Consider the following 14,856-nt stretch of genomic DNA (forward strand, 5'->3'; position numbering starts at 1 on the left):
CCAATATTGGAAGACTGCTGTCATGTCCTCTCTGATACTTCTCTAGACTAGCCATGCCCAGTTTCTGCAGCTGTTCATTGTATGTCTTAGTCTCCAGTACCCTAATCATCCTGGTTGCTCTTCTCTGTTCATGTGCGCTGGTTACCTGGTCTTCTGGTTTCTGGCACAAGTGTGCGCGCAAAGACCAGCTGGCTGGCGCACGCATGCATGCGTGCCAGGAAGCTGCTCTTCTGTTTTCTGCGCTCCCACCTGCGCAAAGACCAGATGGCCAGAACCCGGAAGAGCAACAGACAACAGCTGGTGTGCCCGGAGAGATGGCTGTGCGTGCCACTTCCAGCACGCATGCCATGGGTTTGCCATCACCATTCCAGACAAGCCCAGTCTCTTCTTAAAAGCCTCTAGTGATGGAGCACGAACAAACGAACAAATGAATGAATAGCAGAATAATGGAGCCGAGGTGGCGCAGTGGTTAGGGTGCAGTACTGCAGGCCACTTCAGCTGACTGTGATCTGCAGTTCAGCGGTTCAAAGCTCACCGGCTCAAGGTCGACTCAGCCTTCCATCCTTCCGAGGTGGGTGAAAGGATCCGGACTGTGGAGGCAAGTTGCTGACTCAATTTGCTAAAAAATTTGTAAACCGCTTAGAGAGGGCTGAAAGCCCTATGAAGCGGTATATAAGTCTAATAAATAAATAAATAAGAGTTGGGAAAGGGACCAAAGGGTTCGACCCTCTGCTCAAGCAGGAAAAGCTGCCCTTTCCCTTCCCTCTACATTGCCCTTTTAACACTTAACCCTTCATTGTCTGTTCTCCATCTCCCTGCTCTTGTTTCCCCCTCCCTCCCCCCCCCAAATATCAAACAAGAGGAATATCATTCTCTTGTTTGCAGTTAAAGAGGCCATGCAGAGAGGCAGAAGGCGGCTGAAAGGCTGCTTGACCAAGGTCAGTTTACAAGTGGCTGCTCCACATGGCCCAGGGAAAACGGCCTGTGAGAACTAAATTCTGCAGAGATCCAGAAGGTAAACAAGGCACTGAGGTGGGACATGGGGGGGGGGGCAAAGCAGGCCTTGTCTCCCAGGGACCCAGCAGGGCAAGAAGGGCTGGGGGGGGGGGAGTTAGAGATGGGTGAGGGATGCTTCAGCATCTCTGCAAAGTGATGAAGCCGCCCGGTCCTTTGTAAGTGCAAATGACCGGATACCTTTTGTAAAATTTCTTATCTCCGAATCATGGGTCATATATGGCTTTGGAGAGGTCTGTGGTAGTTTTGGACAGTGGCTAAATGATCTCCCATACTTCCAGGATTACAGTATTTTTCGGACTATAAGACGTGCCGGTGTATAAGACGCACCAAGATTTCAAAGTGGTAAGTAAGAAAAATGGCCCTATTTTTGCCTTGGGGGACGTTTTTGCCTTGCCCCAGCCCTACCGACGCCTGCAGAGTGCTCCTGGGGGCTGAGGGAAGGCCAAAAAGCCTCCAGTTTTGCAAAAAATGGCCCATTTTTGCCTGTTTTTTGCAACAATGGGCATTTTTGCCTTGTCCCAGCCTGCTGAAGCCTGCAGAGTGCTGCTGGGGACTGAGGGAAGGCAAAAAAGCCTGCAGGTTTGCGAAAAACGGGGTGTTTTTTGCAAAAATGGGATGTAGGGGCGGGCTTTGGGAGGACAAAAATGGCTGTATTCGGTGTATAAGATGCACCAATATTTCATGCTCTTTTAGGGGGGGAAGGTGCATCTTATACTCTGAAAAATATGGTACCTGTAGCCCCAGGTAGTTCTGTCATGTTGACCAGTCCGTAAGTCAAGGACAACTTGTAAAGGGAAGAGTGAAAGTCCTATGAGTCAGCTCTGGACAATGTGGAGGACCCTGGACAGGGTTCAGATTCTGAGCAGGGACCAGAGAGGCTGGTTGGCCACCAGGAGGCGCCTGAGGTATGGAGCAGCGGTGAAAGCCAAAGGGAGTTTGTCCCTGACGTCAGGCCCTGGAGCAGTGGGGAGGAGCTAAGGGAGTTAGTCCCAGATGCCAGGCAAAGACGGGCGGATAAGCGCCGGCAGCAATTACGGAGACATAGAAGATAATTGGGCCCAGGTGGTTGTGATTAGGCTCCTCCTAAGAGAGTATATACTTTGGGAGGAGACCTTTTGCAGGACACAACCGTTATACTAAAGCTGGAGAAGCTCTTGTGTGTATTTCTTATCTGTGGGCGTCTGGGTTGCTGCCAAAGTCTTGTCTGTGAGTAATTACTGTGAATAAAATGTGGCTAACAGTAACCTTGTGTCGGCGTGATTCACTGACACACACACACACACACATTATATATATATATATACTTAAAGTCACAACCCCTGGTATGCCCAAGTATGGGAGGAAGGTCACACTTCCACTCTCTGTCATTAGGCTCGTCACAAGAGTCCATCCAGACAGAAACCCAATATTTTTTACTGTTGCCTTTTGTGTTACATTTGTTATATTTATGCTGATAAATAAATAAAGGGAGACTAGTATAGATCTATTTCAAGCTATTTAGCTCTCATCAGCTAGCCATACCCAAGTTTTTGGGAATCGAACCTGTGCTCTATTGCCTCCCAGGCAGGGGAGTTAACCATTTGAGCTACAGAGAACGACTCCTTTATCAGCCAGCCAGGGTGGGAGGTATATACTTAAAGTCACAACCCCTGGTATGCCCAAGTATGGGAGGAAGGTCACACTTCCACTCTCTGTCATTAGGCTCGTCACAAGAGTCCATCCAGACAGAAACCCAATATTTTTTACTGTTGCCTTTTGTGTTACATTTGTTATATTTATGCTGATAAATAAATAAAGGGAGACTAGTATAGATCTATTTCAAGCTATTTAGCTCTCATCAGCTAGCCATACCCAAGTTTTTGGGAATCGAACCTGTGCTCTATTGCCTCCCAGGCAGGGAGTTAACCATTTGAGCTACAGAGAACGACTCCTTTATCAGCCAGCCAGGGTGGGAGGTATATACTTAAAGTCACAACCCCTGGTATGCCCAAGTATGGGAGGAAGGTCACACTTCCACTCTCTGTCATTAGGCTCGTCACAAGAGTCCATCCAGACAGAAACCCAATATTTTTTACTGTTGCCTTTTGTGTTACATTTGTTATATTTATGCTGATAAATAAATAAAGGGAGACTAGTATAGATCTATTTCAAGCTATTTAGCTCTCATCAGCTAGCCATACCCAAGTTTTTGGGAATCGAACCTGTGCTCTATTGCCTCCCAGGCAGGGAGTTAACCATTTGAGCTACAGAGAACGACTCCTTTATCAGCCAGCCAGGGTGGGAGGTATATACTTAAAGTCACAACCCCTGGTATGCCCAAGTATGGGAGGAAGGTCACACTTCCACTCTCTGTCATTAGGCTCGTCACAAGAGTCCATCCAGACAGAAACCCAATATTTTTTACTGTTGCCTTTTGTGTTACATTTGTTATATTTATGCTGATAAATAAATAAGGGAGACTAGTATAGATCTATTTCAAGCTATTTAGCTCTCATCAGCTAGCCATACCCAAGTTTTTGGGAATCGAACCTGTGCTCTATTGCCTCCCAGGCAGGGAGTTAACCATTGAGCTACAGAGAACGACTCCTTTATCAGCCAGCCAGGGTGGGAGGTATATACTTAAAGTCACAACCCCTGGTATGCCCAAGTATGGGAGGAAGGTCACACTTCCACTCTCTGTCATTAGGCTCGTCACAAGAGTCCATCCAGACAGAAACCCAATATTTTTTACTGTTGCCTTTTGTGTTACATTTGTTATATTTATGCTGATAAATAAATAAAGGGAGACTAGTATAGATCTATTTCAAGCTATTAGCTCTCATCAGCTAGCCATACCCAAGTTTTTGGGAATCGAACCTGTGCTCTATTGCCTCCCAGGCAGGGAGTTAACCATTTGAGCTACAGAGAACGACTCCTTTATCAGCCAGCCAGGGTGGGAGGTATATACTTAAAGTCACAACCCCTGGTATGCCCAAGTATGGGAGGAAGGTCACACTTCCACTCTCTGTCATTAGGCTCGTCACAAGAGTCCATCCAGACAGAAACCCAATATTTTTTACTGTTGCCTTTTGTGTTACATTTGTTATATTTATGCTGATAAATAAATAAAGGGAGACTAGTATAGATCTATTTCAAGCTATTTAGCTCTCATCAGCTAGCCATACCCAAGTTTTTGGGAATCGAACCTGTGCTCTATTGCCTCCCAGGCAGGGAGTTAACCATTTGAGCTACAGAGAACGACTCCTTTATCAGCCAGCCAGGGTGGGAGGTATATACTTAAAGTCACAACCCCTGGTATGCCCAAGTATGGGAGGAAGGTCACACTTCCACTCTCTGTCATTAGGCTCGTCACAAGAGTCCATCCAGACAGAAACCCAATATTTTTTACTGTTGCCTTTTGTGTTACATTTGTTATATTTATGCTGATAAATAAATAAAGGGAGACTAGTATAGATCTATTTCAAGCTATTTAGCTCTCATCAGCTAGCCATACCCAAGTTTTTGGGAATCGAACCTGTGCTCTATTGCCTCCCAGGCAGGGAGTTAACCATTTGAGCTACAGAGAACGACTCCTTTATCAGCCAGCCAGGGTGGGAGGTATATACTTAAAGTCACAACCCCTGGTATGCCCAAGTATGGGAGGAAGGTCACACTTCCACTCTCTGTCATTAGGCTCGTCACAAGAGTCCATCCAGACAGAAACCCAATATTTTTTACTGTTGCCTTTTGTGTTACATTTGTTATATTTATGCTGATAAATAAATAAAGGGAGACTAGTATAGATCTATTTCAAGCTATTTAGCTCTCATCAGCTAGCCATACCCAAGTTTTTGGGAATCGAACCTGTGCTCTATTGCCTCCCAGGCAGGGAGTTAACCATTTGAGCTACAGAGAACGACTCCTTTATCAGCCAGCCAGGGTGGGAGGTATATACTTAAAGTCACAACCCCTGGTATGCCCAAGTATGGGAGGAAGGTCACACTTCCACTCTCTGTCATTAGGCTCGTCACAAGAGTCCATCCAGACAGAAACCCAATATTTTTTACTGTTGCCTTTTGTGTTACATTTGTTATATTTATGCTGATAAATAAATAAAGGGAGACTAGTATAGATCTATTTCAAGCTATTTAGCTCTCATCAGCTAGCCATACCCAAGTTTTTGGGAATCGAACCTGTGCTCTATTGCCTCCCAGGCAGGGAGTTAACCATTTGAGCTACAGAGAACGACTCCTTTATCAGCCAGCCAGGGTGGGAGGTATATACTTAAAGTCACAACCCCTGGTATGCCCAAGTATGGGAGGAAGGTCACACTTCCACTCTCTGTCATTAGGCTCGTCACAAGAGTCCATCCAGACAGAAACCCAATATTTTTTACTGTTGCCTTTTGTGTTACATTTGTTATATTTATGCTGATAAATAAATAAAGGGAGACTAGTATAGATCTATTTCAAGCTATTTAGCTCTCATCAGCTAGCCATACCCAAGTTTTTGGGAATCGAACCTGTGCTCTATTGCCTCCCAGGCAGGGAGTTAACCATTTGAGCTACAGAGAACGACTCCTTTATCAGCCAGCCAGGGTGGGAGGTATATACTTAAAGTCACAACCCCTGGTATGCCCAAGTATGGGAGGAAGGTCACACTTCCACTCTCTGTCATTAGGCTCGTCACAAGAGACCATCCAGGCAGAAACCCAATATTTTTACTGTTGCCTTTTTGTTACATTTTGTTGTATTTGTGCTGATAAATAAATAAAGGGAGACTAGTATAGATCTATTTCAAGTTATTTAGCTCTCATCAGCTAGCCATACCCTTACTGGGATTTGAACCTGGGCTATATTACATACTAGGCAGGCATCTTAGCCTATATATATATATAGCGCATTTGTGCTGATAAATAAATAAAGGGAGACTAGTATAGATCTATTTCAAGCTATTTAGCTCTCATCAGCTATCCATACACTTACTGGGATTCGAACCTGGGCTGTATTACATATTAGGCAGTTGTATTAGCCACTAGACCACAGGCTCTCCTCCTTTATCAGCTAGGCCAGGGAAATAGGTATATATTGTGTCACAGGTTTTCCTGCTCAAGCAGGAAAAGCTGCCCTTTCCCTTCCCTCTACATTGCCCTTTTAACACTTAACCCTTCATTGTCTGTTCTCCATCTCCCTGCTCTTGTTTCCCCCTCCCTCCCCCCCCCCCAAATATCAAACAAGAGGAATATCATTCTCTTGTTTGCAGTTAAAGAGGCCATGCAGAGAGGCAGAAGGCGGCTGAAAGGCTGCTTGACCAAGGTCAGTTTACAAGTGGCTGCTCCACATGGCCCAGGGAAAACGGCCTGTGAGAACTAAATTCTGGGAGGCAATAGAGCACAGGTTCGATTCCCAAAAACTTGGGTATGGCTAGCTGATGAGAGCTAAATAGCTTGAAATAGATCTATACTAGTCTCCCTTTATTTATTTATCAGCATAAATATAACAAATGTAACACAAAGGCAACAGTAAAAAATATTGGGTTTCTGTCTGGATGGACTCTTGTGACGAGCCTAATGACAGAGAGTGGAAGTGTGACCTTCCTCCATACTTGGGCATACCAGGGGTTGTGACTTTAAGTATATACCTCCCACCCTGGCTGGCTGATAAAGGAGTCGTTCTCTGTAGCTCAAATGGTTAACTCCCTGCCTGGGAGGCAATAGAGCACAGGTTCGATTCCCAAAAACTTGGTATGGCTAGCTGATGAGAGCTAAATAGCTTGAAATAGATCTATACTAGTCTCCCTTTATTTATTTATCAGCATAAATATAACAAATGTAACACAAAAGGCAACAGTAAAAAATATTGGGTTTCTGTCTGGATGGACTCTTGTGACGAGCCTAATGAGAGAGAGTGGAAGTGTGACCTTCCTCCCATACTTGGGCATACCAGGGGTTGTGACTTTAAGTATATACCTCCCACCCTGGCTGGCTGATAAAGGAGTCGTTCTCTGTAGCTCAAATGGTTAACTCCCTGCCTGGGAGGCAATAGAGCACAGGTTCGATTCCCAAAAACTTGGGTATGGCTAGCTGATGAGAGCTAAATAGCTTGAAATAGATCTATACTAGTCTCCCTTTATTTATTTATCAGCATAAATATAACAAATGTAACACAAAAGGCAACAGTAAAAAATATTGGGTTTCTGTCTGGATGGACTCTTGTGACGAGCCTAATGACAGAGAGTGGAAGTGTGACCTTCCTCCCATACTTGGGCATACCAGGGGTTGTGACTTTAAGTATATACCTCCCACCCTGGCTGGCTGATAAAGGAGTCGTTCTCTGTAGCTCAAATGGTTAACTCCCTGCCTGGGAGGCAATAGAGCACAGGTTCGATTCCCAAAAACTTGGGTATGGCTAGCTGATGAGAGCTAAATAGCTTGAAATAGATCTATACTAGTCTCCCTTTATTTATTTATCAGCATAAATATAACAAATGTAACACAAAAGGCAACAGTAAAAAATATTGGGTTTCTGTCTGGATGGACTCTTGTGACGAGCCTAATGACAGAGAGTGGAAGTGTGACCTTCCTCCCATACTTGGGCATACCAGGGGTTGTGACTTTAAGTATATACCTCCCACCCTGGCTGGCTGATAAAGGAGTCGTTCTCTGTAGCTCAAATGGTTAACTCCCTGCCTGGGAGGCAATAGAGCACAGGTTCGATTCCCAAAAACTTGGGTATGGCTAGCTGATGAGAGCTAAATAGCTTGAAATAGATCTATACTAGTCTCCCTTTATTTATTTATCAGCATAAATATAACAAATGTAACACAAAAGGCAACAGTAAAAAATATTGGGTTTCTGTCTGGATGGACTCTTGTGACGAGCCTAATGACAGAGAGTGGAAGTGTGACCTTCCTCCCATACTTGGGCATACCAGGGGTTGTGACTTTAAGTATATACCTCCCACCCTGGCTGGCTGATAAAGGAGTCGTTCTCTGTAGCTCAAATGGTTAACTCCCTGCCTGGGAGGCAATAGAGCACAGGTTCGATTCCCAAAAACTTGGGTATGGCTAGCTGATGAGAGCTAAATAGCTTGAAATAGATCTATACTAGTCTCCCTTTATTTATTTATCAGCATAAATATAACAAATGTAACACAAAAGGCAACAGTAAAAAATATTGGGTTTCTGTCTGGATGGACTCTTGTGACGAGCCTAATGACAGAGAGTGGAAGTGTGACCTTCCTCCCATACTTGGGCATACCAGGGGTTGTGACTTTAAGTATATACCTCCCACCCTGGCTGGCTGATAAAGGAGTCGTTCTCTGTAGCTCAAATGGTTAACTCCCTGCCTGGGAGGCAATAGAGCACAGGTTCGATTCCCAAAAACTTGGGTATGGCTAGCTGATGAGAGCTAAATAGCTTGAAATAGATCTATACTAGTCTCCCTTTATTTATTTATCAGCATAAATATAACAAATGTAACACAAAAGGCAACAGTAAAAAATATTGGGTTTCTGTCTGGATGGACTCTTGTGACGAGCCTAATGACAGAGAGTGGAAGTGTGACCTTCCTCCCATACTTGGGCATACCAGGGGTTGTGACTTTAAGTATATACCTCCCACCCTGGCTGGCTGATAAAGGAGTCGTTCTCTGTAGCTCAAATGGTTAACTCCCTGCCTGGGAGGCAATAGAGCACAGGTTCGATTCCCAAAAACTTGGGTATGGCTAGCTGATGAGAGCTAAATAGCTTGAAATAGATCTATACTAGTCTCCCTTTATTTATTTATCAGCATAAATATAACAAATGTAACACAAAAGGCAACAGTAAAAAATATTGGGTTTCTGTCTGGATGGACTCTTGTGACGAGCCTAATGACAGAGAGTGGAAGTGTGACCTTCCTCCCATACTTGGGCATACCAGGGGTTGTGACTTTAAGTATATACCTCCCACCCTGGCTGGCTGATAAAGGAGTCGTTCTCTGTAGCTCAAATGGTTAACTCCCTGCCTGGGAGGCAATAGAGCACAGGTTCGATTCCCAAAAACTTGGGTATGGCTAGCTGATGAGAGCTAAATAGCTTGAAATAGATCTATACTAGTCTCCCTTTATTTATTTATCAGCATAAATATAACAAATGTAACACAAAAGGCAACAGTAAAAAATATTGGGTTTCTGTCTGGATGGACTCTTGTGACGAGCCTAATGACAGAGAGTGGAAGTGTGACCTTCCTCCCATACTTGGGCATACCAGGGGTTGTGACTTTAAGTATATACCTCCCACCCTGGCTGGCTGATAAAGGAGTCGTTCTCTGTAGCTCAAATGGTTAACTCCCTGCCTGGGAGGCAATAGAGCACAGGTTCGATTCCCAAAAACTTGGGTATGGCTAGCTGATGAGAGCTAAATAGCTTGAAATAGATCTATACTAGTCTCCCTTTATTTATTTATCAGCATAAATATAACAAATGTAACACAAAAGGCAACAGTAAAAAATATTGGGTTTCTGTCTGGATGGACTCTTGTGACGAGCCTAATGACAGAGAGTGGAAGTGTGACCTTCCTCCCATACTTGGGCATACCAGGGGTTGTGACTTTAAGTATATACCTCCCACCCTGGCTGGCTGATAAAGGAGTCGTTCTCTGTAGCTCAAATGGTTAACTCCCTGCCTGGGAGGCAATAGAGCACAGGTTCGATTCCCAAAAACTTGGGTATGGCTAGCTGATGAGAGCTAAATAGCTTGAAATAGATCTATACTAGTCTCCCTTTATTTATTTATCAGCATAAATATAACAAATGTAACACAAAAGGCAACAGTAAAAAATATTGGGTTTCTGTCTGGATGGACTCTTGTGACGAGCCTAATGACAGAGAGTGGAAGTGTGACCTTCCTCCCATACTTGGGCATACCAGGGGTTGTGACTTTAAGTATATACCTCCCACCCTGGCTGGCTGATAAAGGAGTCGTTCTCTGTAGCTCAAATGGTTAACTCCCTGCCTGGGAGGCAATAGAGCACAGGTTCGATTCCCAAAAACTTGGGTATGGCTAGCTGATGAGAGCTAAATAGCTTGAAATAGATCTATACTAGTCTCCCTTTATTTATTTATCAGCATAAATATAACAAATGTAACACAAAAGGCAACAGTAAAAAATATTGGGTTTCTGTCTGGATGGACTCTTGTGACGAGCCTAATGACAGAGAGTGGAAGTGTGACCTTCCTCCCATACTTGGGCATACCAGGGGTTGTGACTTTAAGTATATACCTCCCACCCTGGCTGGCTGATAAAGGAGTCGTTCTCTGTAGCTCAAATGGTTAACTCCCTGCCTGGGAGGCAATAGAGCACAGGTTCGATTCCCAAAAACTTGGGTATGGCTAGCTGATGAGAGCTAAATAGCTTGAAATAGATCTATACTAGTCTCCCTTTATTTATTTATCAGCATAAATATAACATATATATATATATATATATATATATATATATATATATATATATATATATATATATATATATATGTAGGTCTCTAGTTGTTCGGGTTTTCTCCCGCGTAGAATTGGAGATGTCTTGGCGACGTTTCGACGAAGTCACATTCGTCATCTTCAGGCTGCTGCTGACTACTTCAGGTTTGGTGTTTCCAGGAGTAGTGTGAGATCTCGGCTGTTTGTTCCTTTTAACTGCCAGTAGGGGATTAAATTTTAACTGCCAGTAGGGGATTAATTTTAACTGCCAGTAGGGGATTAAACTGATTGGGTGGGGGCTTGGCTGTGTCTTGATTAGGTGGAGGTGTGTCCTTATTTGGTGGAGGTGTGTTCTGTTCTGATTGTTTGGGGGGTTGTGTTTCATGTGAGGGTAGGAGGGGTTTTAAAGAGGCTGATTGTGCTTTTGCAGTCTGACCCAGAACCAGAAGCCAGACTGAAGCCAAACCTGAAGTAGTCTGAAGCAGCCTGAAGATGACGAATGAGACTTCGTCGAAACGTCACCAAGACATCTCCAATTCTACGCGGGAGAAAACCTGAACAACTAGAGACCTACATATATATATATATATATATATATATATATATATATATATATATATATATATATATATATATATATATATATATTTGTTTTCTGAGGTTTTCGCGGGTGTTAGTATGTAGGTCTCTAGTTGTTCGGGTTTTCTCCCGCGTAGAATTGGAGATGTCTTGGCGACGTTTCGACGAAGTCTCATTCGTCATCTTCAGGCTGCTTCAGACTACTTCAGGTTTGGTGTTTCCAGGAGTAGTGTGAGATCTCGGCTGTTTGTTTGGGAACTGCCCCAATTTTGATATAAAATGGGAAGGTATGTATTATATTTTTTGGACTATAAGACGCACTCCCCCCCCCAAAAAAAGTGGGTGTAAATGTTTGTGTGTCTTATAGACCAAATACTGTCCTGTTTTTGGCCTCCCAAACTCTCCTCATGTCCCAGTTCTGCCCTCCCCAACTCCCAGAAGCACTTTGCAGGCTAAAAATGGGCCAGTTTTTGGCAAAAACAGGACGTGCGGAAGGTTTGGGAGGCCAAAAACAGGCCCATTTTTTGTGAAAATGGGACGCACTGAGAGTTTGGGAGACCAAAAACGGGTCTGTTTGGCCTGCAAAGTGCTTCTGGGGGTCAAGGAAGGCAAAAATGTAAGGTGACCAGATTTTCAGATTGGTAAAGAGGGACACCATTGACCGGGAAGGGGGGGGGGCTTGATTAAAAATTTTATATTTTGTCAAAAGGTCACAAAAGGCGATTACATGACCCCAGGACACTGAAACCATCATAAATACGAATCTGTTGCCAAACATCAAAATTTTGATCACGTGACCATGAGGATGCTGCAATGGTCGCTAAGTGTGAAAAATGGTCATCAGTCACTTTTTTCAATGCCATTGTAACTTTGGTCACTAAATGAACTGTTTGAAAGTTAAGGCTAGCTTGCATTATAATGCCTTATGCTAGCTTACATTTTCAAGAGAGAGAAGCTAAACTCCTTGTTAGAATTGAAATAGAAATGAGTAGAGTAGAGTAGAGTAAAGTAGAATAGAATAGTTTATTAGCCAAGTGTGATTGGACACACAAGGAATTTGTCTTTGGTGAATATGATCTCAGTGTACATAAAGAAAAATAAAATAGTAGGATAGTGGGATCCTAGCTGTACCAAGCTCTTTCTGAAAGAGGTGTGGGGTGGGGGATCCTAGCTGCAGTAAGCTCAGAAAGCAGCGATCTCACCATCTCCCACACACCTCCTCTTTCTTCCTCTCATTCTCTTTTTGGGGGGAAGGAGGAGAAAGGACAAAAAGGAGAAAGAGGGAGAAATGGCGCCCGAGAGAAGCTCTCGCTCTCCCTGCAGAAAAACAGGAGGGGAGGGAGCTTTGCTCATCTGCCAGCGAAAAGAGCTCGAGTGAGGGGCTTCATACGGCCCTCCCGGGCTCTGTTTTCGGCCGTGATGACATCCGGCAGCCCTCAGCCAGTGAAAACTAAGCTTGACGCGCCCCCACAAGTTCCGCTTTCGCTGGCAGAGGGCTAGCAAAACAAACTAAAAACAAAACTAAAGGAGAAATGTTTCCCCTTTTGCATTTGAGCATGCAAGAAGGGGCAGGAAAGGAGAAAGAGGAAAGACAAAGAAAAAGAAGGAAAGATGGGAATAGAGCAAGGAAGGAAAAATAAGGAAAGAGGGGAAGGAAGAAGGAAGGAGAATGAAGAGGGAAGGAAAAAGAAGAAAAGGGGAGGGAGGGAGGGAGGAAGGTTAGAATGAGAGTGAGGGTCTGAGGGAAGTCCTGCCTTAGCACTTGGCCACCACAGGTGCCCCCGACATGAGTGATGTCAAGCTGGCCACGCCCCCCAGCCCTCTGAGGTCAAACCCAGCCCTGATGTGGCCCTCAATGAAATCGAGTTTGACACCCCTGGCCTAGAATGAAAGCAGACAATCTTACTGAGCAAGTTTATGGCTGAATTTAGATTTCAACCCTGATTCAGTTCTCTAAAAATATTAAAACCATGGCAACAATCTTAGGGACGTCTGAACGGCATTTGAAAAGATCTATTTTGGCTTCCCTGGAAAAGAAATTGGATGAGATTCCCCCACCCCAAACCGGTGATGTTTGCCTGGGTAGGTCACAATCACTCTGTCACGCCTACAATTATATTCCTTTTAGAATTTTGGCCTGCCACCTTTCTCTTATTTTGTTATGCTGTTTCATTAGTATACTTGATGGGAGGAGGGAATAGACAGGAGTAGGATTGTGGAATGTATTGTTATCATTCTTTTCTAGAAGACCAAGGTCATCTTTTGTCTCCACACTTTTACACCTGACCAGAAGCAGCCGGGTAGAGACGCCAGCGTGGAAGAAGATTGGACCATGTGATGTGAGTGTGGGAACAAGATCATGAACTTTTAACTGGGTGGGATTCTGATGTCCTTTCCAGTATTGGGATTTCATAGCATAATGCCAAGATGTCTGATTTATTAAATTGGAACTTTAAGGATCGTTAAGCCTTGGACTCTGATTTAATTCTACATGATACTTGGAACACTGACACATTCAACACTTCCAACATTTTGTATAGATATATATTTTATTATCATTTTTCATACTTACAAGAAATGTACGAAGAAGTTACACTTCTTTCATTTTGGCAAAGTGTGAGGAGATTTTTCTTTTCTATTTGAGGGAGGGGCACGGCAACGGGAGTCTCGTTTTAGTTGCATATCGTTCTTTCTTCGCAGAAAGACAAGGCGGTATAACTTACACGGAAGCGTTCGTCCTTTTCTCGCGCGGCCGTTAAAAAAACAAAAACTGTCCGTTTCGGAGTCTCCCACTTCCACAGCTGCCCCTTTTCTGTTCCATACATCATTTTAAGAAACACTTTATTCAAAGTAACGGAGGCAAAACGGCCCTTCTTAAAGGCCTGTCTCTAAGGTAAGTTCAGGAAAGGTAAAACGATTCCAATGGAGGAACACTCCAGTCTGAAATGCATTTCCTACCCTTTTATGATATTTTTCGGTATTTCTTCGAATTCTCCTTCACGGTCGCTTCCTTCCAGCGTTCATTTTGTTCTTAAACAGTCACTTCCTTCCAGCATCCACATTGAAACAAACCCAACATTTCCATTTCAAACATCTACTCCAAAGGCATGTCAATATTGTTGAGCTCCTACTCTTAATGTTCCCTTCCTTTTTACCAATTCCCTCCCGCTCTATCCCTATTTACCTAATTCCCTCTATTATTCATATTTTGCTGCCTACGATGACCATATTAATACATTTTTTTCCCTCTTTGGTTGTTGTCTGGTGGACATTGAAGAGTGTTGTCCTTACCAAGACACGATCTACCTTTCCATCTCAAAATTTTTTTTTTTTAATATCCTGGAAAGGACCAAAAAAAAAAAAAAGACTTAGTAGTGGTGCTACTTACATGTCTCAAATGGAAGACCTCTTTCCCCATTGGTAGAGGAGGAAGGACATTTCCCCAATAAATGTCTCGTCTTGAAGTCCTCTGCGCCGATTCTAAGACATCTGACCAAAAACGCGAGATCTCATAGCACCGGAAAATCCACCGAGAATCACCAACGAAATATTTTTGTGGCTTTTCTCCTGGCCTGATCCTAACACCTCTATTTTTCCCTTTTTATAGGAGCTTCAGGAAGTAAGTCCCAGGCTTAGGCAGTCTTTCCATTTCTCAAGATCGTAAAAAAAGAATCCCCTTAAGAGCTTGGGATAGGAATGTTTTCATGAAGATGACCCACACTGAATCCCTATCCTTTTTTTAGATAACAAAAGGCAGCAGATAAGATGACCAGAAAGACTTGGTCAACCTAAGATCTAGAGCAGGAGTGTCAAACTCAAGGCCCGTGTG

The sequence above is a fragment of the Thamnophis elegans genome, chromosome 2 (genome assembly GCF_009769535.1).
Source record: "Thamnophis elegans isolate rThaEle1 chromosome 2, rThaEle1.pri, whole genome shotgun sequence".
NCBI classification, from domain to species: Eukaryota; Metazoa; Chordata; class Lepidosauria; order Squamata; family Colubridae; genus Thamnophis; species Thamnophis elegans.